The 24627-nt window shown below is 47.9% G+C and overlaps 1 protein-coding gene across 1 annotated transcript in view; it reads right to left on the bottom strand.

The window, feature by feature from the left end:
* AGAP3 (ArfGAP with GTPase domain, ankyrin repeat and PH domain 3) overlaps nucleotides 1-24621 on the bottom strand; it is an 85081-nt gene extending 60460 nt beyond the window's left edge. Inside the window, exon 1 of the mRNA XM_023727945.1 lies at nucleotides 24449-24621. The gene's annotated coding sequence lies outside the window, so the exon portion shown is untranslated. The remainder of the gene's footprint in view (nucleotides 1-24448) is intronic.
* Nucleotides 24622-24627: the final 6 nt, after the last annotated feature.

Below are 24627 nucleotides of genomic sequence, written 5' to 3'. Positions count from 1 at the left end.
TTCCGTTCCCTCCACCCAATGCTTCTGCCAAAACTACCATCTGTGAACTTACAGAATCCTCTACTGATCATTATGTTATTCCACACAGCATCACCCCAGATAAAGGGACTTACTTCACAGCAAATGAAGTGTGACAATGGGCCCATTCTCACAGAATTCACTGGTCTTACCATGTTCCCTATTACCCTGGCTTGATAGAACGATGCAATGGCCTTCTAGACACAATTATGGCACAAGCTAGGTGGCAATACTTTGCAGGGTTGGGGCAACATTCTCCAGGAGGCTGCATATGCTCTAAACCAGCATCCAATGTATGATGCTGTTTCTCCTATAGCCAGAATTCATGGGTCCAGGAATCAAGGGTGGAAATAGGAGTGGCACCATTCACAATCACCCCCAGTGACCCACTCACAAAATTTTTGCTTCCTGTCCCCATGACCCTATGTTCTGTGGGTCTAGAGGTCTTAGTTCCAAAGGCAGGAATACTTCTACCTGCAGACACATCACTGATCCCATTGAACTGGAAGCTAAGAATGCCACCTGGCCCCTTTCGGCTCCTCATGCCTCTGAATGAAGAGGCAAAGTAGGGAGTTATCATATTGACTGGTGTGACTAATCCTGATTACCAGGGAAAATTGGATTGATATTAACGTATTGGAGGTAAAGAAGAGTATGTCTGGAATACAGGAGATCTCTTAGGGCATCTCTTAGTACTTCCATGCCCTGATTAAAGTCAATGGAAAACTACAGCAATCCATTCCAACATGACTACTAATGGCCCAGATCCTTCTGGAATGAAGGTTTGGGTCACTCCACCAGGCAAATCATGACTAGCTGAGGTGCTTCTGAGGGCAAAGGGAATACAGAATGGGTGATGGGAGAAGGTAGTTCTAAATACCAACTACAATCACGTAACCAGTTGCAGAAATGAGGACTGTTATTGTTTTTAGTATTTCTTCCTTGTTTTGTTACACGTGTATATGTGCATATACATACATGTATATACGTAACAAATATATATGGAAAATATCTTTTTCTTCCTTCCCTTATTTCCTTACTTATTACAAAATATAAGATGTAAACAGAGCTAACGCATTTTCAGTTGTATGTTTTGTTAGTTGTATCATGTTAGCCACATGTATGACTTTGTAATTGTCTTTATTTAGTGATTTATATGGTTTAAGGAGATGCATACAGGTACCAAGTTGACAAGGGGTGAACTGTGATGATTAAGGTTGTGTGTCAACTTGGTGGGGCCATGATTCTCAGTGGTTTGGTGGTTACGTAATGACAGAATTTGGCAGTTATATGACGATGTAATCATCCTCCATTTTGTAATCTGATATAGTCATTCCCATTATGGGATCTGATGTGAGCAGCCAATCAGTTGAACAGAGAGTTTCCTTGGGAGTGTAGCCTGCATCAAATATATACAGATGTTCTGGTAAAAGCTCACAAACTCTGTATCCTGCATCCAACTCGTCATTCTCTGCCTCTGGCTCTTAGGATGAGAGCCAGCAGCCTTCCGCCTAACCTGTAGATCTTGGGATTCGCCAGCTCCTGCAACCCCATAAGCTAGCAGCCTTCGGCCTGACCTGTCTATTTTGGGTTCATCAGCCCCTGCAACCACATGAATCAGGAGAAGCCTCCAGCTTGACGTCTGACCCACAGATTGGCACTTGCCAGCCTCCACAACTGTGTGAGCCACTTCCTTCAGATAAATCTCTCTCTATATATATTTATATATATATACTTCCTTGGTTTTGCTCCTCTAGAGAACCTAGCCTAAGAAACAGGGACCGGCCAATATACTATGCAAATAAAGTGACTATAAACTATGCAAATTAAGTTACTATGGCCTACTATGCAAATTAAGTGTCTGTGGCCTACTGAGAGGGAACTGGTCAGTTCATGGCCCTGGTGGGAGGGCCGTGCTTTGAAACTGATGAAGAGTTTGTGTATATATGCAGCCAACCCCACAAAGGTTTTTCAGACAGGAAGCAGGAAGACGCAGAAAGGAGAAAAGGCAAGAGAGAAGAGAGAAGTGGCAGAGAGAGAGGAGGTAAGGAGCCTCCTAAAAGAGCTATAACACAGGTCAAGGGCTGTAATGCTGAAGACAGCAAGAAGCCCGGAAGGGACGGTGCCACGCCCGGAAGGGGCCCTGCAGCAGAGCTGACAGCAACAGGCTTGGAAGGGTCGCAGTGCCAGAGTCGGTGGTGACACGTCCAAAAGGGGTCCTGCGGCAGAGCTGGTAGTGACAGCAGGAAGGCCAAAGCCAGAGAGGCCTGTCCTGAAGGGGCCAAGAGGCAGCCTGTCCTCAGGGGGTGTCTTAGGCTGGGTTCTCTAGAGAAGCAAAACCAGTAAAGTTTATAAATATAAAGAGATTTATATTAAGAAAACGACTCACATGACTGTAGAGGCTGGAAAGTCCCAAGTCCATTGGTCAGACTGGAGGCTTCTCCTGATTCACGTAGCTGCAGAGGCTGGTGAACTCAAGATCAGCAAGTCAGACAGCAGGGCTCTGGCTCACAGACTGAGAAGACTGACAAATCCCAAGATTGGCAGGCAAGATGGCAGGTAAGCTGCTACCTCAAGTCCCAAGAACCAGAGGTCAGACAAACAAGAACCAGCTGCAGGATCCAGAGAGAGCAAAAGCCCATGAGCCTTGCCAGAAAGTCCACCTATATCGGATGCAGGTCACACCCCCAAGGAAACTCCCTTTCGACTGACTGGCTACTCACAGCAGATCCCATTATGGAGGTGATCACATTATATCAAATCTCATCATGGAGATGACCATATCATTATACAACTGCCAAACTACATCATAACTTCCAAACCACTGAGACTCATGGCCCAGCCAAGCTGACACACAACCTTACACAGCAGAGAGGAAGGGCCTGCTTGCTTGCATGGCTGAGAGGAGCTGAGAGAGCTGTCCTGCACTGAAGAAGGGAGCAATGTGCTCTCCTCTTTGAGGAAGGCTTCCAGATTTTGTTTGCTTCCTGATCCTGATCTTGAGTTGAAGGCTGTTGATACTGACCCCCAGTTGTATCCCCTTACTTCCTTAGTAAACCACACAACTGCAAGTATGGTCTGTGAGTTCTGTGTGGCCACTGCAATGGATTATCGAACCCAGAAGAGAAGTAGTGAATGCCATGGGAAGGATGGCTGGTGTCAGAGTTGGTAAAAAGGTTGGAGAGTGGAGGTATGTCTGACCTCCACCCACCTCATAGGGTTCTCACAATTCCCCGTGAAATTAGACAGGCTCTGATGCTACTACTACTACTATTCCCACCACTTTACAAGTGCTAAGTCCACTGAATGAGGAAAGAACAGTCTCTTCAATAAATGATGCTGGGACAATTTGATTTCCACAAGCAAAAGAATGAGCCTGGACCCAGACCTCACGCCATAGATGCAAACTAACTCCAAATGAATGAAAGACCTAAATGTAAGAACTGAAACCATAAAATTCTTAAAAGAAAACATAAGGGTAATGCTTTAAATCTAGTTTTTAACACCGGATTCTTAGATATGACATTGAAAGCACAAGCAATAAAAGGCAAAATAGATAACTGGGACCTCATCAAAACTAAAAACTTTTGTTTATCAAAGAACTTTATCAACAAAGTGAAGAGACAACCTAGAGATTGGGAGAAAATTTTTCAAAATCATATATCTGATAAGGATTTAATATCTAGGCTATATAAAAACCCGTACAACTTAACAAAAAGACAAACAACTCAGTCAAAAAATGGGCAAAGGACTTGAAGAGACATTTCATCAAAGAAGAAATACAAATGGCCAACAAGCACACGAAAAGATGCTCAACATCATTAGTCATTAGGGAAATGCAAACCAAAACCACAATGAGATACCACTTCACACCCACCAAGATGGCTATGATTTAAAAATGGAAAATAACAGGTGTTAGTGAGGATATGGAGAAATAGAACCTTTATTATTGCTGGCGGGATTATAAAATGATACAGCTGCTGTGGAAAACACTTTGGCAGTTCCTCAAAAAGTTAAACATAGAATCACCATATGATCCAGCAACTCCACTCGTAGGTATCTACCCAAAAAGAAGTGAAAGCAGGACTTCGGGCAACATGGCACTATAGTCAGAAGCACCACGCCATCCCTCTGCAGCAAGATCAGAAAAACTAAGTAAAACAGAGTCACACGTCAATCCTGAAACCCTAACCATCAAATGAAGAGATAAAGAACTCAGCCAAGCACCAAATGGAATAAGAAACTGACCGAGAACAGAGAACGAGGACAGATACTTGCAGAGGTCCCCTATCAGCTACCGCAACATGGATCTTCCATCTTGGACCCTTATCAGAGATCAGTGAACAAGAGGTACAAGAAAGCAGCTTCATGGAGCTTCCAGCAGGAGACAGAACAACCAGTAACCCACGATATAGGCTTTCCCAGCCCCCACCCTTCACCCCCATTTAGCCTCCTCTGCTTCCTGTAGCCACAGTCTATTGGCTGGGAAGCACAAGCTTCCCCCCAGTGCCACTTGGATTCTACCCGCCTGCACTGGCCAGCTCCCTGAGTGCCATTTGTTGGCTGCTGGTATTGCTTTTTTCCGCTTCTTTAGATTTCTTCCTTACCTCTCACCACCTCCCCCTCCTTTCTCTCAAATACCTGGCTCCATGTGCCATCTTTGCTTCTTCCTGAAAGGCTGCAAAACACTGCTCAACTGTGAAACTGCTTCCTGTCCCTTGCCGCCACGATGGTGGGACCCCCGGGGCTTTTTTGTTTGTTTGCTCTGATTTGTCCTCTTTTGATTTGTTTATTTTCTTTTTCTTTTCTTGGCTTGGGAGCTCCTTCTAGCCAGGCAATACCGTGTGGCTTGGAAGCTAGTCCTTTACTCTGTGCAGAAGCACAGGGACATCCCTGGGTTCCTTTGTTTTTGAGGTTTTTTTTTTCATTTGTTTTGTTTTCTTCTCTCTCTTAGTCCCTTTTTGTCTTTCTTCATTTCCAGTTTCTCGATTTATTCGTTTTCTTTTACCCTTTTTCTTTTTTTTTTCATTTTTGTTTTTTCCCCATTTCTCAGTCTCTCATCTCTCCACTCCAACAGCAAGCTCCCTTAGCACTCTTTTTTGTTTTTGTGTATGTCTTTGGCTCCTGTTCCTCCCTCCTCTCTCTCCTCTTTCCCATACCCATCTTAGCTCCACACATCACAATCTACCCCCTCCTTCCTGCCTACCTGCACCATGTGCTGAATATCACACTCCCAAGCAACACAGGCATGGCCTACTGGAACCTGCCCTGCACTGATTCCCGGTCCGCACTGTCAGCCCTGTGGTACGTGCCACAAAAAAACCTATCCCAGCAACTCCCCTTCAGCTGGACATGCCCTGCTGTACCATACCTGAGTGACTGACCCTGCCCATTGGAGAAGGAGGTGAAAAGTATCATGCCCACAGATGAGCAAACAACAAAGAATGCACAGCCCGCCTGCTCAGACATAACCAAATAAAACAAAAAAGCAAGATGAAACAAACAAATCTACAGTCAGTAAATGAGGAAAATAACCACTGAATGCCCGGAAGACAGGAGACAATATCAAAAAACATTTACAAAAACAAGACAGAATGGTCCCAGTAGGCGTCCAAAATAAAACACCAGATGACGTTCCAGTAGAAGAAAAGGCACTAAACCTAACTGACAGGGAATTCATATCTCTAATATTCAGAATTATCCAAGAGTTGAAGCAAAAAACAGACAAAAATGAGGAAAAAATAGACAAATTCATGGAAAATACAGACAAAAAAATGGAAGAATCCGTGAAAATAATACAGGAACAAAATGCTAAAATAAATTCACAACTAGAAATCATACAAAAACAACAATTAGAAATCCAAAAGATAAACAACAAGATTTCAGAAATGGACAATGTCATAGAAGGGCTGAGAAGCAGGTTTGAAACGATGGAAGATAGGATCAGCGAAATTGAAGACAAATACTTGGATACAACTCTGTTTGAGGAAAATCAGAAAAAAGAACAAAGAAAAATGAAGAAACCCTGAGAATTATGTGGGATACAATCAAAAGCAAAAATCTGCGAGTGATCAGAGTTCCAGAACAGGGGGAGAAAACAGAAAACACAGAGAGGATCACTGAAGAATTGCTGAGAGAAAACTTCCCCAGTATCATGAAACATGAAAAGCTGACCATCCAAGAAGCTCAACGAACCTCATATAGGATAGACCCCGAAAGAAAATCACCAAGGGATATCATAATCACACTCGCTAAAACCAAAGACAAACAAAGACTCCTGAGAGCAACTCGAGAAAAACAAAAAGTCACATACAGAGGAGAAACAATAAGACTAAGCTCGGATTATCTGGCAGAAACCATGCAGGCAACAAGGCAATGGGATGACATATATAAAATCTTAAAAGAAAAAAATTGCCAGCCAAGAATAATATATCCTGCAAAACTCTTGTTCAAATATGATGGTGAAATTAGGTCATTTCCAGATAAACAGAAATTAAGGGACTACGTAAAAACCAAACCGAACTTACAAGACTTATTAAAGGAAGTCCTTCAATCTGAGAAACAAACAATATCAGACCTCCAGCTGAATACAGGACACAGGTACTAGCCAGATACTAACCTAGGAAATGAACTCTTAAGGACTACGCAAAACCAAAAGAATTAAAACAGGGAACCAGAGAGGTTAATCTGTAAATGATAACAGCATCAGAATAATAAAAGAGGGAATAAACGGTGTAAGAATAGAACCTTCTAATGGAGAGGAAGTCAAGCAATACCAAATAATAATAGACTGGTACAAATCTAGGAAGATAAGGGTAAACTTCAAGGTAACCATAAAGAAAGTTAACAAACCTACTCATCAAAATAAAGAAGAAAAACATAAAGTCTCAGCAAAAACAAAACCTACAAAAACAAAAGAAATGAAAAAAAAAAATCCACAAACAAAAGGAACTCAGCACAGGAGAGCAGGAGGAACAAAGAAAACGTCAGCACCACAAAAAAAAGCACTACAAAATGCAATTCCACTCCTAGGAATATATCCTAGAGAAATAAGAGCTGTCACACTAACAGACATATGCACACCCATATTCATTGAAGCACTGTTCACAACAGCAAAAAGATGGAAACAAAATCTAGATGCCCATCAACAGATGAATGGATAAACAAAACTATGGTACATACACACAGTGAAGTATTATACAAAGATAAAAAACAATGATGAATCTGTGAAGCATCTCATAACATGGATGAAACTGGAGGACATTATGCTGAGTGAAATAAGTCAATCGCAGAAGGACGAATATTGTATGAGACCTCTACTGTATAACTTCTGTAAAAGTTTACACAAAAAAAGAAACAATCTTTATTGGTTACGAGGGATGGGACGGATGGGGCGGTAACTAAATAGATAAGTGGTAACTTTGGTGAAGGGTAAGATAGTACACAATACTGGGGAAGCCAGCACAACTTGTACAAGGAAAAGTCATGGAAGCTCCATAGACACTTCCAAACTCCCTGAAGGACTGAATTGCTGGGCGGAGAGCTGTGGGGACCATGGTCTCGGGGAACATCTAGCTCAATTGGCATAATACAGTTTATAAAGACAACGTTCTACATTCTACCTTGGTGAGCAGCGTCTGGGGTCTTAAAAGCCTGTGAGCAGCCATCTACGATACTCCACTGGTCTCACCTCTTCAGGAGCAAGGGAGAATGAAGAGAACAGGGTACAAGGAAAAGATTAGTCCGAAGGACTAATTGGACCACAGCTACCAAGGCCTCCACCAGACTGAGTCCAATACAGCTAGATGGTGCCTGGCTACCACCACTGACTGCTCTGACCGGGATCACAATACAGGGTCCTGGTCAGAGCTGGAAGAGGATGTAGAACAGAATTCTAACTCACAAAAAAAAAAGAGCAGATTTACTGGCCTGACAGACTGGAGAAACCCCGACGGTATGGCCCCCGGACACCCTTTTAGCTCAGTGATGAAGACCCTGCCGAAGTTCACCGTTCAGCCAGGGATTGGACAGCCTCATAAAACAAAACAGGTCTAAGGAGCCACAGCAGTCCAGGGACAAGGACTACAAGGCAGAAGGGGACAGGAAAGCTGGTGATAGGGAGCTCAAGGTTGAGAAGGGACAGTGTTGACACGTCATGGGGTTGTTAACCACTATCATAGGGCAATATGTGTACTGTTTAATGAGAAACTATTTGTTCTGCAAACCTTCATCTAAGGTACAAAAAAAAAAAAAAGAATTATCTATGTGAGATCAAATTGACAACAGCAACTCCAAAGGTTTGATGGGAAGCCTAGGGGACAGTGAGCTGAAGATAATGGTGATGGAATAATTTGGAAAAGGATAGTGAGAATAGCAGCACAGCTGGAGGAATGTAATTGATGTCACTGAATTGTACATGTAGAAACTTTCGAAATGGTGTAAATTTGGCTGTGTATATTTTCACCAAAAAAAGGTCCTCAAGGTCGAGAAGGGAGAGTGTTGACACGTCGTGGGGTTCTTAACCAATGTCATAAAACAATATGTGTACTGACTACTTAATGAGAAATTATTTGTTCTGTAAACCTTCATCTAAAGTACAATAAAAAAAATTAAAAAAAAAAAAAGAAGTGAAAGCAAGGACGCAAAGAGATCCTTGTACACTCATGTTCACTGCAGCACTATTCGCAACAGCCAAAAGGTGGGAACAACCTAACTGTCTATCAACAGGTGAATGGATAAACAAACTGTGTTACATACATACAATAGAATATTACTCAACAATAAAGAGAAACGAAGTCCTAATCCATGCTACCACATGGATAAACCTTGAAAACATGCTGACTGAAATAAATTAGTCACAGAGGGACAAATACTGTATGAGTTCCACTTATGTAAAACATCTTGAATAGCCAAGTGTACAGAGACTTAAGTTTACTGGTGGTTACCAGGGGTGGGCAGGAGGGAGGGACTCACTGCTGAGAGGACACTGAGCTTCTGTTAAGAGTGACGGAAAAACTTGAGAATAAATAAGGGTGACAGTTGAGCAACATGATGAACATAATTTTTGCCACTAAACTACATGTGGAGATTTTTGAAATGGCAAATGTATTGTTACATATGTATTTCCCACAATTTAAAAAAAAAAAAAAAGGCTGGAGGAACAATCTCTTGGTCTTTTCCTGTATAAATTCTGGGTTTTTAATCTGGCTTAAGAGGATCTCTCTTATCTCTTATCCCAAGATTACATAATATTCTTCTAATCTTATCTTGTATTTTTAAAAGTTTTGTTTTATGGCACAGCAGAGTGTAATGACTAAGAGCACAGAACCCCTGCTGGGTTCTAGGTCTGCCTCTGCCATTATCAGCAAGCAACCTTGGGCAAATTCCTTAACACCTGTGTGCCTCAGTTTCCTCCTCTGCAAAATGGGGGTAGTAACTTACCCTCCAGTGAAGTTTCAAGAATTCCATGAACACAAAAACTCAAGAACGCACTTAGGGCAGTGCCTGGCACAGAGCCAGCACTAACAACGTGATTACTTTTATCATCTGTATTCCTGAGATACCAGACCTGATCATGCCGCCCCAGCTGATCACCCACAGCAATGGCTGTCAATTCTTTTACATTTGCAGCACAAACAAGTACTCAAGGATGGAGTGGCATATCTGACTAGTTTATAACACACGACACGAGCAATTTGCATAATAAAATCCCTACTCCAAGTAAAACACTGTCTTGGGTGCCTAGCAACGCAGCCACGCTTCCATACTCCCCTCTTGGTCGTCCTTCGATACTGGGTCCCAGTGTGAAACACTGACTCCTGCCCTCACCACGGTCTCCTAACATTCTCATGAGACAAAGTGCCTTGATTTCAGCACACACAATTCTTAGTACCAGCGCAATGTGACTCAGAGCAAAGTGGCCGGCACTCCACACTACTCCACACGGCCTACACCGAGTGCGGCTGTCCTGGGGAATGCTGTGACACTGACCTCAAGGGTGTTGTTGTTGTTGTTAGGTGCCGTCGAGTCAGTTCCGACTCACAGCGACCCTATGTACAACAGAACAAAACACTGCCCAGTCCTGCACCATCCTCACAATTGTTGCTATGCTTGAGCCCATTACTGCAGCCACTGTGTCAGTCCATCTTACGAGTCTTCCTGTCTTTTGCTGACCCTCTACTTCACCAAGCATGACGTCCTTCTCTAGGGACTGGTGCCTCCTGACAACGTGTCCAAAGTACATGAGACAAAGTCTTACCATCTTCACTTTTAAAGAGCATTCTCGCTCTGCTTCTTCCAAGACAGATGTGTTTGTTCTTCTGGTAGTCTATGGTATATTCAATATTCTTCACCAATACCATACTTCAAAGGCATCAATTCTTCTTCAGTCCTCCTTATTCATTGTCCAGCTTTCCCATGCATATGAGGTGATCGAAAATACCATGGCTTGTGCTAGGCGCACCTTGGTCCTCAAAGTGACATCTTTGCTTTCTAACACTTTAAAGACGTCTTTTGAAGCAAACTTGACCAATGCAATATGTCGTTTGATTTCTTGACTGCTGCTTCCATAGGCGTTGATTGTGGACCCAAGTAAAATGAAATTTTTGACAACTCCAATCCTTGACAATGTCAGGAGCACCCCAACAAGCGTTTCTTGCCACACAAGTTAATTGAGTGACTTGGTTTTTGTTTAAGGCCTGAGCTGGGTTGCCTATCCAAACGCGCTAAAAATCAGGGTACCTATGTTCTAGTGCGTGGAGGACCTGACGGTAAACCCTGTGTCTTAGTTACCTAGTGCTGCTATAACAGAAATATGACAAATGAGTGGCTTCAACAAACAGAAATTTACTTTCTCACAGTTTAGGAGGCTAGAAGTCTGAACTCAGGGTGCTGACTCTAGGGGAAAGCTTTCTCTCTCCGTCGGCTCTGGAGGAAAGTCTTTGCCTCTTTGAGCTTCTGCTCCTGGGCAGCCTTCATGTGGCTTGGCCTCTCTCTTCCCCCATCTCTGCTTCCTAGCTTGTTTAATCTCTTTGTATCTCAAAAGAGACTGACTCGGGATATATCCTACACTAATCCCACCTCATTAACATAACAAAGACAACCTATTCCCAGATGGGATTATAACCACAGGCATAGAGGTCAGGATTTACCACGTATATTTTTGAGGAGATAGTTCAGTCCATAACACCCTGTCACAGCTCTGACCCCTCAAGGAGGCGTGTGAGCCCCACACATATTTTTTGAGGAGACAGTTCAGTCCATAACACCCTGTCATAGCTCTGACCCCTCAAGGAGGCGTGTGAGCTCCACACATACTTTTTGAGAAGACAGTTCAGTCCATAACACCCTGCCACAGCTCTGACCCCTCAAGGAGGCGTATGAGCCCCTAGAGGAATACTCCTCGACACACCTTCCTTCTACCAGGGTCAGAAAGCATCAGTAGCCTGGACTGAACCCGACCGGGTGCTCAAACACTTGTTGAAAACTCAGACAAGAAGTCCCCTGGTCCCCTGGTGAATCAGAAGAGACAAACACACCTCAGAAAGAACACTTCTGTCCCCTCCAGAAATGGCCTCTTCCCCTTCAGGCCCATAGGCAGGGTGATACTGTGCTGGCTCTTCTCTGGGGGCTCTGTAGCTCCTCCCTAAGCACCTGACCACCCAAGCTCCCCTTCCTCCCCACTGCCCTAGTCAGCCTGCGGGGAGGGCAGCTCTTGGTGTCACCTGAGTACCCCTCAGAGCCAGCAAGGCCTCACTGGGACTGAGAGGGAAGCCGGCAGCCCCATCAACTTCCCTCGCCACACCCAGAATGCACCCCTGGGTGCACACAGCTCCAGAATTGGGCAATAGACTACACTGACACTTGAATGAGTGGCTGAGGCTTCTGAAGGCCCTCCCTCCAGTTCCAGGTCACAAAGCTATCCGAACCCACATGCCACCGGCTCAGGTGATGGCTAGCTTTATGACTAAGCACAGGAAGTAGGAGCACCACCACAGGCCTTGGTGTGAAATGGCTCCTTGGACAATTAGCACTTCCGGAGCAGGCCCCAGCCAGGGCTGGGAACTCAGAAGCAGCCCTGCCTGCACCAGGCTCAGCATCTCGGGACAGATCACCACCTCGGGACAAAGGTTAGACAAGAAGAAGCCCTGACTGCGGAGAGCCCACAGGAGGGGTCGAACAGGGAAGGCTTTCTTGCGGGGAGCTGCAGGGTGAGCACCCTGGGCCAGGCAGGGAGGCTGTCAGCAGAGGAGTGGGATGGCCCATGTGGGCGGGCACTCACAGGGAAGAGGACAGTGTGCTCCAGCCTGGCATGGCAGTTGTGTGTCCGCTCCCACAGGAGACACTGCTGAGAAGCAGCTGGCGAGGATGCCAGACTTGGGAGTGGCAGGGCAGGACTTGAAAGAAAGGGCTCTGGAGCTAGACAGCCAGCCTGCACTTCCAGCTCGGCTTACGGCTGCTGACTGGCCTCCACGAGGAGACCCCCTTTCCTTCTATGTGTAGGGATAATGGTCCCTCCCTTGAGGATTGCTCTGAGGCTTAGGGGCACACAGGAAGGAGCAGGGCATGGAGCAGACTCAGTAAATGGGACTTCTCCCTAAGCATCTTAGAGGCAGCTGGGGCCCTGGGGTGGGGGGTTTTGCACCCAAGACCTAGCTGGTAGAGACAGGACCCCAGGAAGTGATGAGAGAATGCGGGCTCTCAGGACAGCACCTCCTCCAAAATGGAAATGCAATCAGGAGAGTGAGATCCTTAGGGGACCTTGACTGCTGTCCTCTTTAATAGGACTAGAGGAGGCCTCAAGATCCACAGTACCAGGGGGACATGCTAAAGGAGAGGTCCCCTGCAGGCACCCAGGGCCGAGAAGCTAGGTCTTCCCTGCATTAACAAGGGCAAGGGAGGAAAGGGGTCTGGTGTTCACTGCTCATGTACAGGTGCTGCAGTACTAAAGTGCTCCTTCCTCCACACAGCCCATCATCATCTTGTCCCCATGCAGCCAGGACGGTCCCCCCCCATGTCAGTCACAGCCAGGACGGTGTCCCCGTCCCACAGCCACAGCCAGGACAGTCTCCCCATCCCACAGCCACAGCTGGACGGTCTCCCCGTCCCACAGCCACAGCCGGGACGGTCTCCCTGTCCCACAGCCAGGACAGTCTCCCCATCTGTTATGGATTGAATTGTGTCCCCCCAAAATATATAACAATTTGGTTAAGCCATGATTCCGAGTATTGTGTGGTCGTCCTCCATTTGGTGATTGATGTAATTTTCCTATGTGCTGTAAACCCTAATCTCTGCCTGTGGTTAATGAGGCAAGATTAGATTATGTTAAAGAGGATCAGGGTAGGATGTAACACCCTTACTCAGGTCACATCCCTGATCCAATATAAAGGAAGTTTCCCTGGGGTGTGGCCTGCACCACCTTTCATCTTACAAGAGATAGAAAACAAAGAATCGAGCCTCATACCGCCAAGAAAGTAGCACCAAGAGCAGACCGCATCCTTTGGACCTGAGGTGCCTGCATGGAGAAGCTCCTAGACCAAGGGAAGATTAATGACAAAGACATTCCTCCAGAGCCAACAGAGAGAGAACGCCTTCCCCTGGAGCTGGCACCCTGAATTTGGACTTCTAGCCTACTAGGCTGTGAGAGAATAAACTTCCGTTTGTTAAAGCCATCCATTTATGGTATTTCTGTTATAGCAGCACTAGATGACTAAGACACTGTCCCACAGCCAGGATAGTCCCCCCATTCCACAGCCACAGGCGGGAGGGTCTCCCCATGCCACAGCAGGGGAAGGGGGCTGAGAGACAAAGCAAGGATGCAAATCTAGGTCTACTGGCTGAGAGGGGCTCTCTTCTGTGCCACACGTCTTCCAAGCTATTTAGCAGCTAAACTTCCTACTACTATATGTTACTTATCATAAGTTAATTAAGGAAACAAACAAATCAAAAAACTCTACAAAAGCAGCCCATGTTGCACTGCACTGCCAGGATGGGGTGTGGGGAGCAGTGTGAGTTACCAGTGACATGACTGCAGCCCCATCGCCTGGGTCATGGTGGAAGGGGAGGTGGCCGGCAGGACTGCCCACTCATCTCTCCTCCTGTGAACAGAGAGGTCACTGGGTCCTGGGTTCTGGCCCTGGCTCTGCTGTTAAACAGTGAGCCTGAGTGTTGGGTCAGTCTCTTCCCCACTCTCTGGGCCTGCTCTTGTGCCTGAAGAAGCTGACCCACAGGGCTCCCCCTTCTTCAGCTCCTGCACTCTATTAGATGTTGCCTCTTCTCGAAGTGTCTGCACTGCCCAGCTCAGCATTTCACCAACATAGAATGCTGACACACAGACCCCAGAGAGTCCACTAACTGCTCTGTTCATACATGTCCTGTCCACCAGCATGCTGACAGGTAGACACAACTCCCACCCAGGTGTCTGCAAAGGCCCGGCCTGTGGCCGGGCAGCCAAGCACTAGACCCGCGAGCCTGGTCCTGGAGCCGATTAACAGAAGCTACCGTCTTCTACTCCTGGGGCACTGGGATGTGGGGGAGCTTTCAAGGTGTTTCCCTGCCTGCTTTTCTTCCCCTCACCCTGATTTAGGCCCAATGGTTCTCATTAGGGTTATCTTCCAGGCTGGTGAAAGGGAGGGAGGCCAGGGAAGGAGATTCAGAGAGCACAGAGAGGAACCTGCCAGGATGAAATGACTTAACCATGCTGCACCCTTCGGTCACCATTCTAGAGAAGACACCAGTGGTCAGAGATGCTGCCCCATAGAGGCCTACGACACCATTCCTCCCAGACACGGGGCACTCAGGTTACTATTACAGGGGGAATGGAGCCTTGACTTGCCTGCACCTCCCCTCCTTGGAAAGAATTAAGTAAATCAGAGGGCGTCAACTTGGAGCATGAGAACCCCTTAAACACTAATAAGTTTTGTGGACAGCCCTCACGACAGTGGTCATCCTTTCAGAAACTACAGTGGCAAAGAGCTCCTGTGAATTCAGGAACATGTCTGAACGGCTCTGTAACAGGTGCTCAATAAACAAACATGTTGAGTGGCTGAACAAAAAGGCAGTACAGGTGTGAAGGCAGTCTTTACAAAGTTTCAATACACTTGTCATGGGCTGAATCATGTCCCCAAAAAACAGTGGGTATCAATCTGGCTGGGTCATGATTCCCAGTATTGTATGATTGTGTACTGTTTTGTAATCTGATGTGATTTCCCTATGTGTTGTAAACTCTATCACTATGATGTAATAATAAGATGGATTAGCGGCAGTTACACTGATGGAGGTATACAAGACTGGACAGTGTCTTAAGCCAATCTCTTTTGAGATATAAAAGACAGAAGCGAGCAGAGACACAGGGGAACTTCATACCACCAAGAAAGCAGTGCCGGGAGTAGAGCGTGGCCTTTGGACCTGATGTTCTGCGCTGAGATGCTTCCAGACCAAGAAAAGACTGATGACAAAGACCTTCCTCCAGAGCCAACAGAGAGAGAAAGACTTCTCCTGGAGCCGATGCCTTGAATTTGGACTTGTAGTCTACTGGACTGTGAAAGAATAAATTTCTCTTTGTTAAAAGCCATCCACTTGCGGTATTTCTGTTACAGCAGCACTAGATGACTAAGACAACACTGCTTTAGAAAAGGTAAAAAGTTGGTATGAATACAAAGGACACACTCCTGTGTTCAGTTTTTACAACAGACAGGTATTCTGCTGCATCCCATGAGCTGTGGATTAGACCTGCTCCTCCGCCCCACGGCTGCTGTCCCGGGGGCTGCTGGGCAGGTGAAGCACGGCCAGTCCCAGCCGAGAGGTGCTGTACAGTGAAACCCACAGCAGACTGTGGGGACTCAGGACGAAAAAAGAATGCAAAATAACTCACTGGTAATTTTTTGTACTTATTTTCTGCTGAAATTAATCTTTTGGACATACTAGGTTAAATAAAATACATTACTAAAATTATTTTCACCTGTTTCTTTTTACATTTTTTTAATATGACTACTAAACCAAAAAAAAAACCAAAGCCGTTGCTGTCAAGTTGATTCTGACTCACAGTAACCCTAAAGGACAGAGCAGAACTGCCCCACAGGGTTTCCAAGGAGCAGCTGGTGGATTTGAACTGCCGACCTTTTGGTCAGCAGCTACAGCTCTTAATCAATGCACCACCAGGGCTCCAATATGGCCACTAGAAAATTTATAAATTTATAGATGTGACTCACATATTTCTATTGGGCAGTGCTGAATTCGAGAAGAGACTTTGATTGAAATGCAAAACAATAAAATTAAGATAATGCTAGGCGTACATGTGACGGTGCAGATCTCTTGTAACAACCTGTGGTCCCAGGGTCTGCTGCCCATCAGCTGAATCACTGACAAATAAAAGCCTGCCACCCCCGCCCCAGGCCTGGCCAGGATGCACCAACATACCCCAAACTCTGTAACTCCAGGTCCTGGACTACCCACCACATGCCAGCACTGGGCAAGGCACATTCACCCACAGCATCGTTACTTGGTCCTCAAAACAACCCTGTCAAGGTAGCAATTAATCGTCTAGTTTATGAATCATGAAACAACTGCTAACACATACTGAAACTTACTATAGGCTGGTAAAAGCTTTGCATACATTAACTTATTCTCATACCTACACTGGAATGGTACTTGTTATCCTCATTTTACCAAAGAGGGAGCCAAGACATAGAGAGGTTAAGTAACTCACCCAAGGTCACACAGCAAGTAAGTGGTAGATCTGGAATACACGCCTGGGCTCTTAACCCCCAGTCTGGAAGGGCTCTAGCAGAGGAGGGACCAGGCCCAGGCTTCATTCGACCATACCACGCAATCTCCCCAGGACTGTCTGAAGGCAATAAGCAAGCAGAGGGTGCTTTGGAGCAAGTCGCCAACTTACTCTCCTATGGTAGAAAAGTAACCTCTGCCCCTCCAAGGAAGAGAGGAGACAGAGGCAAGGGAATGGGGCTCCACCGGGGCAGATCTCTCAGGCCCGCACCATAGTCACGCTGGGGGCTGGGGCTGGGCTGCAGCCCCATTCTATGAACTGGGGCTCCAAGTCTACATGCCATCAACAACAACAGAAAAAAAGGCAAAAGAGAAATGCCGTAGGCGGGCACACCAACAGAGGCGAGGAGAGATGCTGACAGAAGAGCAAGAGAGGAAGACTAAACATTACAAACAGGCACAAAAACGCAGAAGGCACACCAGTGGGAAACCCATGGTGCGGAGCTCGGGACAGCCAGCCTGGCTCCCCTCTTAGGCCGCGAGGATAGCTCGGTCAGCTCAGCCAAAGCACTGCTGAGAGATCAAGATAGTGACTTACTTCCAGCAAATTGAAAAATGTCCATTTCAGAGAAATGGATATTAAAAGTGATTAAATTTTCTCAAACTAAGTAAGAGTAACAAACCAAGAGGAAAATGAATTAAGGATATGAACTGAATTTTTAAACATACAAATGATCAAAAATTTTTTTTTAAATATTAACTCTCACTAGTAATCAAATAAACACAAAGTTAAACAACAATGGAAGTCATTTAATCATTTTTTTTTACCTATTGGATGGGCGGAGGGGGCCAGGTTAGCGGGGCAAGGAACGGCCCTCTTTGCCCCCTTCTTGAAGGCCAGCTGGCAGTGGGTAGCAAAATCTTAGAAATGTACATGCCAACAGTCTTACAATTTCTTCTGGGAATTTGTCCAAAGGAAATAATCAGACAAGTGTACAAAGATGTATGTACAAGGATGTGCATGATAAACAGTACACCCTTAAAGAGAATACAACACAGCCTTTTAAGGTAATGACTAAGGCTGAATATGTGTCTTACCACATGCCAGGCATTGCTCTGTGCACGTTACATGCTTGAGCACATTTACTCCCCGGCACAACCTTACCAGTCAGGCTTTGTTCGTACCCCTCAATTTCAGATGAAGAAACTGAGGCACAGAAAATCTCACCTTTCCCCAGGTTATCCCCGTAATCTTCCAATTATCACCTCCTTGAGGGCTCTGAGGCAGCCATCTCACAGTGCTGCAGGAAGGAAGGCAGCTCAGAATTTCTGGTACCTACTGGGGCTTACAGACTCCAATTCCATCCCTTGCTTGACAGGGCCCATGGCCAGAGAGCTGAGACCCAGAAGGTTTCACATACTCCTGGTGTGGGAACACAACTCACTACATGAATATAACCAGATTTGACTCTAGAAGCCAGGCCCCAAGCAGTGGGGTGACTTGCCTGAGTTCTCACAGCCAGTTAGTGGCAGAGTAGGAGCAAAAATCCAGGTGTCCTGGTCCCCAGCCCAGGGAGCCACTAAATACGCAAACAAACGCAGGTGCCTCCTTGAGGTCTCTCCTCTGGTTTCCCTTTGAGACATGAAATTAAAGGCAAAAGAGAAACTGCTGTAGGGCTTTCCATGAACATCACACCTCTGCTGTGAAATATCACAAATATCAAACCAATCCAAAGAGTAGTTTAGAGTACATATGGACGGGTAGAAAAGACTGGAAGGATGCACACCAGACTGTTACCAGGAGACAGGGAGGCAAGAGTAGACATGTCTCTTTCTACTTCCTTCTCCATCTGAATTTATTACAAGCATGCATTACTTTTGTCACTTAAGCATATATCTAAATTTAAAAACTTTTAAAAAATATTTTAAAGTGTTTCTTGAAGAAGCATCTACCTATTATGTGACATCCATGCTACTCATGGAAGAGAGGGGCACCTCAGAGAGCCACCGTTTAGTTGGGGAGTCAAGACATCCAGAGGAAAATCAGAGCAGGGACGAGGACTCCTAAAAAGTGAAACTTGAGGTCAGTGTGAATCTCAGAAAGCACCTTCCCTAAGAAACAACTTAAAGGGGCTGCCCAGGTTTCCAGCCTGGTCCATGGGTGCTTATTTGGTCCAACTTATTTGGGGAAAACTCCAGACCTGGAGATGGGAAACCAGGTAAAATCCCTGATGCTGCCACTGACTGTGTGGCCTCAGGAAAATTACTTGACCTCTCTGAGATTAAAATGGGGATGATACTCCCATACCTAAAAAAAGAGCCTTTGGGAAAATCAGCTTTGAGCTATAATGGCTGCAAAAGCCTTATTACAGCCTGCAGCAGATAGCCCTGCTGAAAGGATGTTCACTGGCAAAATTCTGTCCGAGCCTAGTTGCTACGTCCTAAAAGCAGGTCACCTTGCTTTCCCACCTCTATCATCCAAGGTCTCAGCTCCATGCTCCAAAATCACCAGCCCCTTGCCCCTGGGCCTGTATGGTGGAAGTCAGCTAGGGGTCAGGAGGCAAGCAATCTGATTAAACTAATGTCAAGTTGCCTGAGTATTAGAAAGAGAAGGAAGGCAAGCCAAAAGCTCACAGGTGCGTGTTCAGGCAATGCTGACAGGGCCACAGGAGGTCTTAGAAGGTGTCTGTCTCCCCCAAGTTCAGCTCCCCTAAGCCTTTCCTGCTTTCCAAAAAGGGCACCTTCTCCCTCTCTACTTCTGAGGCTGGAGATCACTGACAGCTGGCAGATGGCTCAGAAGTACAAATGAACAGTGTGGACACCAAGAGCTCACCAACCTGCCTGCCCCTCCTGGCCTAAAGTCAGCCTTTGGTGTTTCCCCTCTGGGCTATTCCTCACGCCTTCAACCTGGTCTCCTCCAAATCACCCTGCGCACTGCCACCAGAGCACCACGCTCAAGCGCACCCTGCAGCCTCTCTCCTGCTCAGACCCCCCCTGACACCCATCTCCTACAGGATGAAGTACTAGCTCAAGCTGTTTTGTGGAACATGGAAAGCTGTAGATAAATAGAGGACGAAGCATAAAAAACCCTTAATCCAAGGCCCTGCCTGCCACATTGCCTGTCACCTATGAATGGACTTGATGCTCCAGCCACCAAGACCCACTGCTGTTCCTTGAACACCACCCTGGACTTTCCCACCTCAGCTGCCTTTGCAGGCTGCTCCCTCTGCACGGAGAGCCTCCCTGGCACCCACACTGGCACATACATTTGATTTAAGAAAGAAATGCTATAGAAAAACAAGTGGTGCAAACTGGGCAGGTATTACTTAAGAACAAAGACAGTTTTATTCACGTGGTATCTTCCGCAGGCAGAGAGCTGGCTCAGTAAATGAGCTTGAATAGCAGGGGCGGGGGGGAGGCTTTCCGTCTTACTGACACATGAGGTCATGCAGTCTCAGGTCATGCTGGGTGCGCCTTCCCATTCCTCTCCTCTGACCTCGAGGACAGGGGTCTTGACAAGTCTTACCAAATTGCTAACTTTTCCCCTGGTTTCCTTAAATTCCAGGCTTTATTCCCCCCACTCCCCAATCCACCCTCTGGTGCCTCCTACAGGCTGATCCATTCCTCCCACGTGCCATGCCTGGGGGGACAGTGCCCAGCTTAGACCTTGGGGTCCAGAGTCAGAGCACAGCTCCTTTTCTTTCCTCCCTCCCCTTTTGTTCTTCCTTCCCATCTTAAACTGTGCTAGATGCAACTGGGCCACACAGTAGGAGCTAAAAAGATGTATCTGGAACAAATGCAGCTTTCCCTGGCTACTAGCACCCTCATGGATAGGCTCTTTTTCAGAATTCCTAGAGCCCTGTGTGCAATGTCCTAAATAAGCAAACCCTGCCAGGCACTCAGTCCGTCAACCAGCTAATTACCAGAATCACCTGGAAAAGTGACAAACGCAGATCCCTCGGCCTCCATCCCGGCCTACTGAGAGGGAGCCTCAGGAATGCATATTTTTGCAAGTCCCTCTGGGAGTGTGACAGTGTGATAAATAGCCCAGTTGGGGAATCCTCACCCAAGGAACAGAAAGAAGTGCAAATCAGCTCAGAGAGCTTCCCTGTCTAAAATGGATATGATTATTTTTGTCCTTTCTCCATCACAGGGCTGTCATCAGGATCAAGTCACAGGACAAATACGAAACACCGGACAAACTCCAGAACCCCATGCAGGCCTGAAGGAGGCCCGCAGAGAAGGAAGCAGGACAGATGAGGGTCTGGATGGGGGGTTCGGGACCCTCAGAGCTCGCCCCAATGGGCCTGGCCCCAGCCCCAGTCTAGATTGGAACCAAGCAGGGAAAAACAAACATCTTTTTACATTAGTCTCTTTAGAAGGTTGCCAATACCAGGCCAGAGCCCGCAGGAGACATGCAAAACTATTAGCTGCAAGAGTTTAAGTGCATGAGTGAGCAAAAGAGGAACTCTACTGTTAAAACAAAGAAAGCAGGTGAAACCAAAAGAGAAACATGACAATGTCACCCAGCTGACAGCGACAGCCCGGGTCCCTGCTCTCACAATGGGGACCACATGGTGCACATGCATAGTCCCATCCACCTCAACCTCAGCCCCTGGCTGGCACTCTTGGGGAAACTCTAGGCCCAGCCTCCCAGGCTCTCCCTGCAGGCAGGTGAAGCCCACCTTCCCCAGGTGCAGGCCACATGCTATACTCTGGAGAGTGGTTTTTCCCACCAGCTTCTCCAGGCTGCTAGCTTATTGGGCCCAACACCCCCTCTGCAATATACCTAAAGTGTCCTCCCATGTGGACTGGGCCCTGGCTCCTCTGTGTCACTTTCTAGGCCAGAGTCAGGAGACACAGCAAGTCAGGAAAGTTCCTCTACCTGGTGGTGGGAGGGTGCCACACCCCTGCCCAAGGCCCCACACTGTCCCTGGCTATAGCTGCAGGGATCACTCCTTCCCTGAGCCTCAGTTTCCCCACCAGTGAAGGGTGGCTCCTTAAAGCCCCTTCCAGCTCTGAGGCTGCACATATAGTGGGCCATCTATCCCTCAGTCCTCAGCTCTTGGGTGTGCTTCTTTCATTCCCCAAAAACCAAGTGGACAAGTCTTCTCTCCCCTTGGACTTCTATGGGAAAGGAACTTTTCAAAATGGCCTGCCTCCCCTTAACTCCTGCCTTGAAATAAAGTCAGGTGCTTCTCTGCATCCTCCTCAGGGTCAGAGCTCTGGACAGGGGCGTCAGGGACGACTGAATGGTCACAGAGACAGAGGGGACAGTCGGGCTAAGTGCCCATTTTCTTCACTCCCAAATAGATTCTCTAACTACACCACCCAGGTCTCCTTCAGGGCTGAGACAAAGAAATCGTTGAACAAAATTTTAACCAGAGTGAGAAGGAGGCTTTATCATACACTCTGACAATGTCAATCCTACCCACTACCAAGCTCACACTCTAGTAAACACACGGACTAGCATCCAAGGCAACATACACATTTACGTAACAACCTCCACCCAGGGCCCCTCTGTCTGGCAGGAGGGGCTCCATCCAGGCTCAGCGTCAGCAAGGGAAACGCCCTGCTTGCACAGCCCCTCTCTCTCTTTGGAGAAAGGTAGGGATGCTGCTTTGCAAGACCGAAGCAATATGGTTTGGCAGATGGAAAGAGGCTCTACTGCAGGAAGGATCCAGGGCAGAGACTGGAGAAAGAGTTTTTTAAAGCCTGCCTACAGCAGAAGAGCTGGGGTGAGGTGGGCAACAAGGATGAGTTCCAGGATAGAGGCTGGGGAAAAACGGGAGGAGAAAAGAAGTGGAAGGCCTGCCAAGAAAGAGCAGGGTACCAGGATGGTGAGAGGGAGACAGAATGGATGTGTGTGCAGCAGCTAGGTCTGGTGACAAGGAGACATCGGGTCCCAGGATTTCGCGGCGGTAATACCAAGCTTTCAGTTGGGAAGGTGGAACAACGGGGTATTTCCAAACCGCAGTGGGGAAGTTGGCCATGGTGGGGGGGCTCCAAAATGGGAAATTCTGCCTGTCATATAGCACTTAAGATGGCAGTGAAGATCCCGAATGTGTCCCAGGAACCATGGCCCTCACATCACAGCAGATGTCCAACCAGAGAGCTCCTAAACTGGGGGTGGGTCCCGCTAACTAAGCTGGAGTTAGAACCAGAACTGGGCTGATTCCCTGCCCCTCCCTGCTCAAGGAAGGGCTCTGGAGCAGATGGTTCTTCCCTCACCCCTTCTGTGGCTGCCCCACTAAGTCCCATCACACTCCAAAAGGGACTGGGGGCTTATCTCAGAGTTGATCTGGAACTTTTCTTGTTTCCTCCAAGGGACAGTAAAGCTGCAGGGAATGACATTTCTCCCACCCCCTTCACCTAGAAGAAAAAAAATTGGTTCTTTCCCCCTCTTTGGGGCTCCTGGCTCATACAAACGCCATCCCCAAGTCCCCAGCCACAAGGGTGATTCAGGCCATTGACTCAGATCCATGTTAATGAGTTTTTTGTTTCACCTAATTAGTTCATGATGAACTCAGCCTTGAGAGGAAAGAGACAAGAGGGTTGGGAAAAGGACAGAAGGAAGTCAGTCTGAAACCATTATAACAAAAAAACAAGATCCCAGCTCTAAGTGGGTTCCTTACAGAAGACTGAATGCTCCGTCTCAGCTTTGGGGACCTTTCAAAGCAGAAAGGTGGTATCGAGGTGAAAGGGCCCCGGAGCCTCACATAATGAGGTGAACAAGGGAGTGGGGCTTTACCTGCCCACAACCCCACGTCATCAGCAAAAGGCCTTGTCCCCTCGCTGGTATTTTCACTAAGGCCCAAACCCACCACCTGCTGGTGGGCGCCCCTCCTCAAACTGACAGCCCGAGGAAGAACCAGATGGCCCAAGGCAAGGCCCATCTGCCCGCCTCCCTCTCGAAGGTCGCCATGCCAAGGGACATCTGCAAGCAGCATTCATTTGATTCTCCTGCCCCTCAGTAGCAGCAAGCACAGGGCCCAAGAGCCTAGAGAACGGAGTGCTAGGCAGCGCACTGCGTTCCGGCGCCTCGGCGCCGTGTCCCTGGAGGTCAGTCAGAGCCCGGAAGCCCCCGGCACACTCTCAAGCGATTCTACGGAATGCAGCGGCGGGGGCCGGGCGCGGACGGGACCCAGGCGAAGACGCCGACCGACGGGTGGGTCGCCCACGCGGCTGCGGCGCCCAAGCCCGTGCCAGACCCGGACCGCAGCCCGCTAAGCGCGGCGGCGTGGGGGCGTGTGCGCCGGGAGAGGGCGCGGTGCGGCGACACCACCCTCCTGGCCCGCAGGAGCTGGGCCCAGGAAAGCGGCCGTCCACTAACGGACTCCAATCCCCTGCCCGGTGCCGGGCAAAGGCCAAGCAGCTGCTCAGACGCCTCTCCGGCAGCGCCCCTCCCAGCCCTCCGAGGCCCCTCCGCCGCGCCCACCTTCCCCAGCCTGGCCTGCCGAGATCTGGCCCCAGCCCCGGCTAGCCTTTGCGGCTCCGAGCGCACCCGTCCCGGAGGGGAAAACGTGTCCCAGCCTCCAGCCGATGTGTCCCTGGACGAGACATGGCGAAGCCTGCGCAACCGCTCTGCTGCGCAGCCGGCCAGCAAGCCGCGTGGCCCGGACCGCGGCCGCGCAGGGACCCTGACGGGGAGAGCGTGGCCAGGCCGGGCCCACGGCGCCCGGCTCCCGCAGCCCCCAGGGCCGCTCACCCTCGATGGAGATGACGTGCTCTCGGATCTGGTTCTGCAGCGCCAAGTCCTCGATGCGCTCGATCAGGTCGTAGATGGCGTAGATATTGGGATGCACGGACTCGAAGCGCTGGATCTCGGCCCGGATGGCCGCCGAGTTGGAGAGCGCGAACTGCTGCGGGGGACCGCCGGCCAGCTGC

This window comes from Trichechus manatus, unplaced genomic scaffold (assembly GCF_000243295.1).
Source record: "Trichechus manatus latirostris isolate Lorelei unplaced genomic scaffold, TriManLat1.0 scaffold00020, whole genome shotgun sequence".
Taxonomy (NCBI): domain Eukaryota; kingdom Metazoa; phylum Chordata; class Mammalia; order Sirenia; family Trichechidae; genus Trichechus; species Trichechus manatus.
Note: the sequence above shows the minus strand (reverse complement) of the source record. Positions and strands in the feature narration are given on the sequence as shown.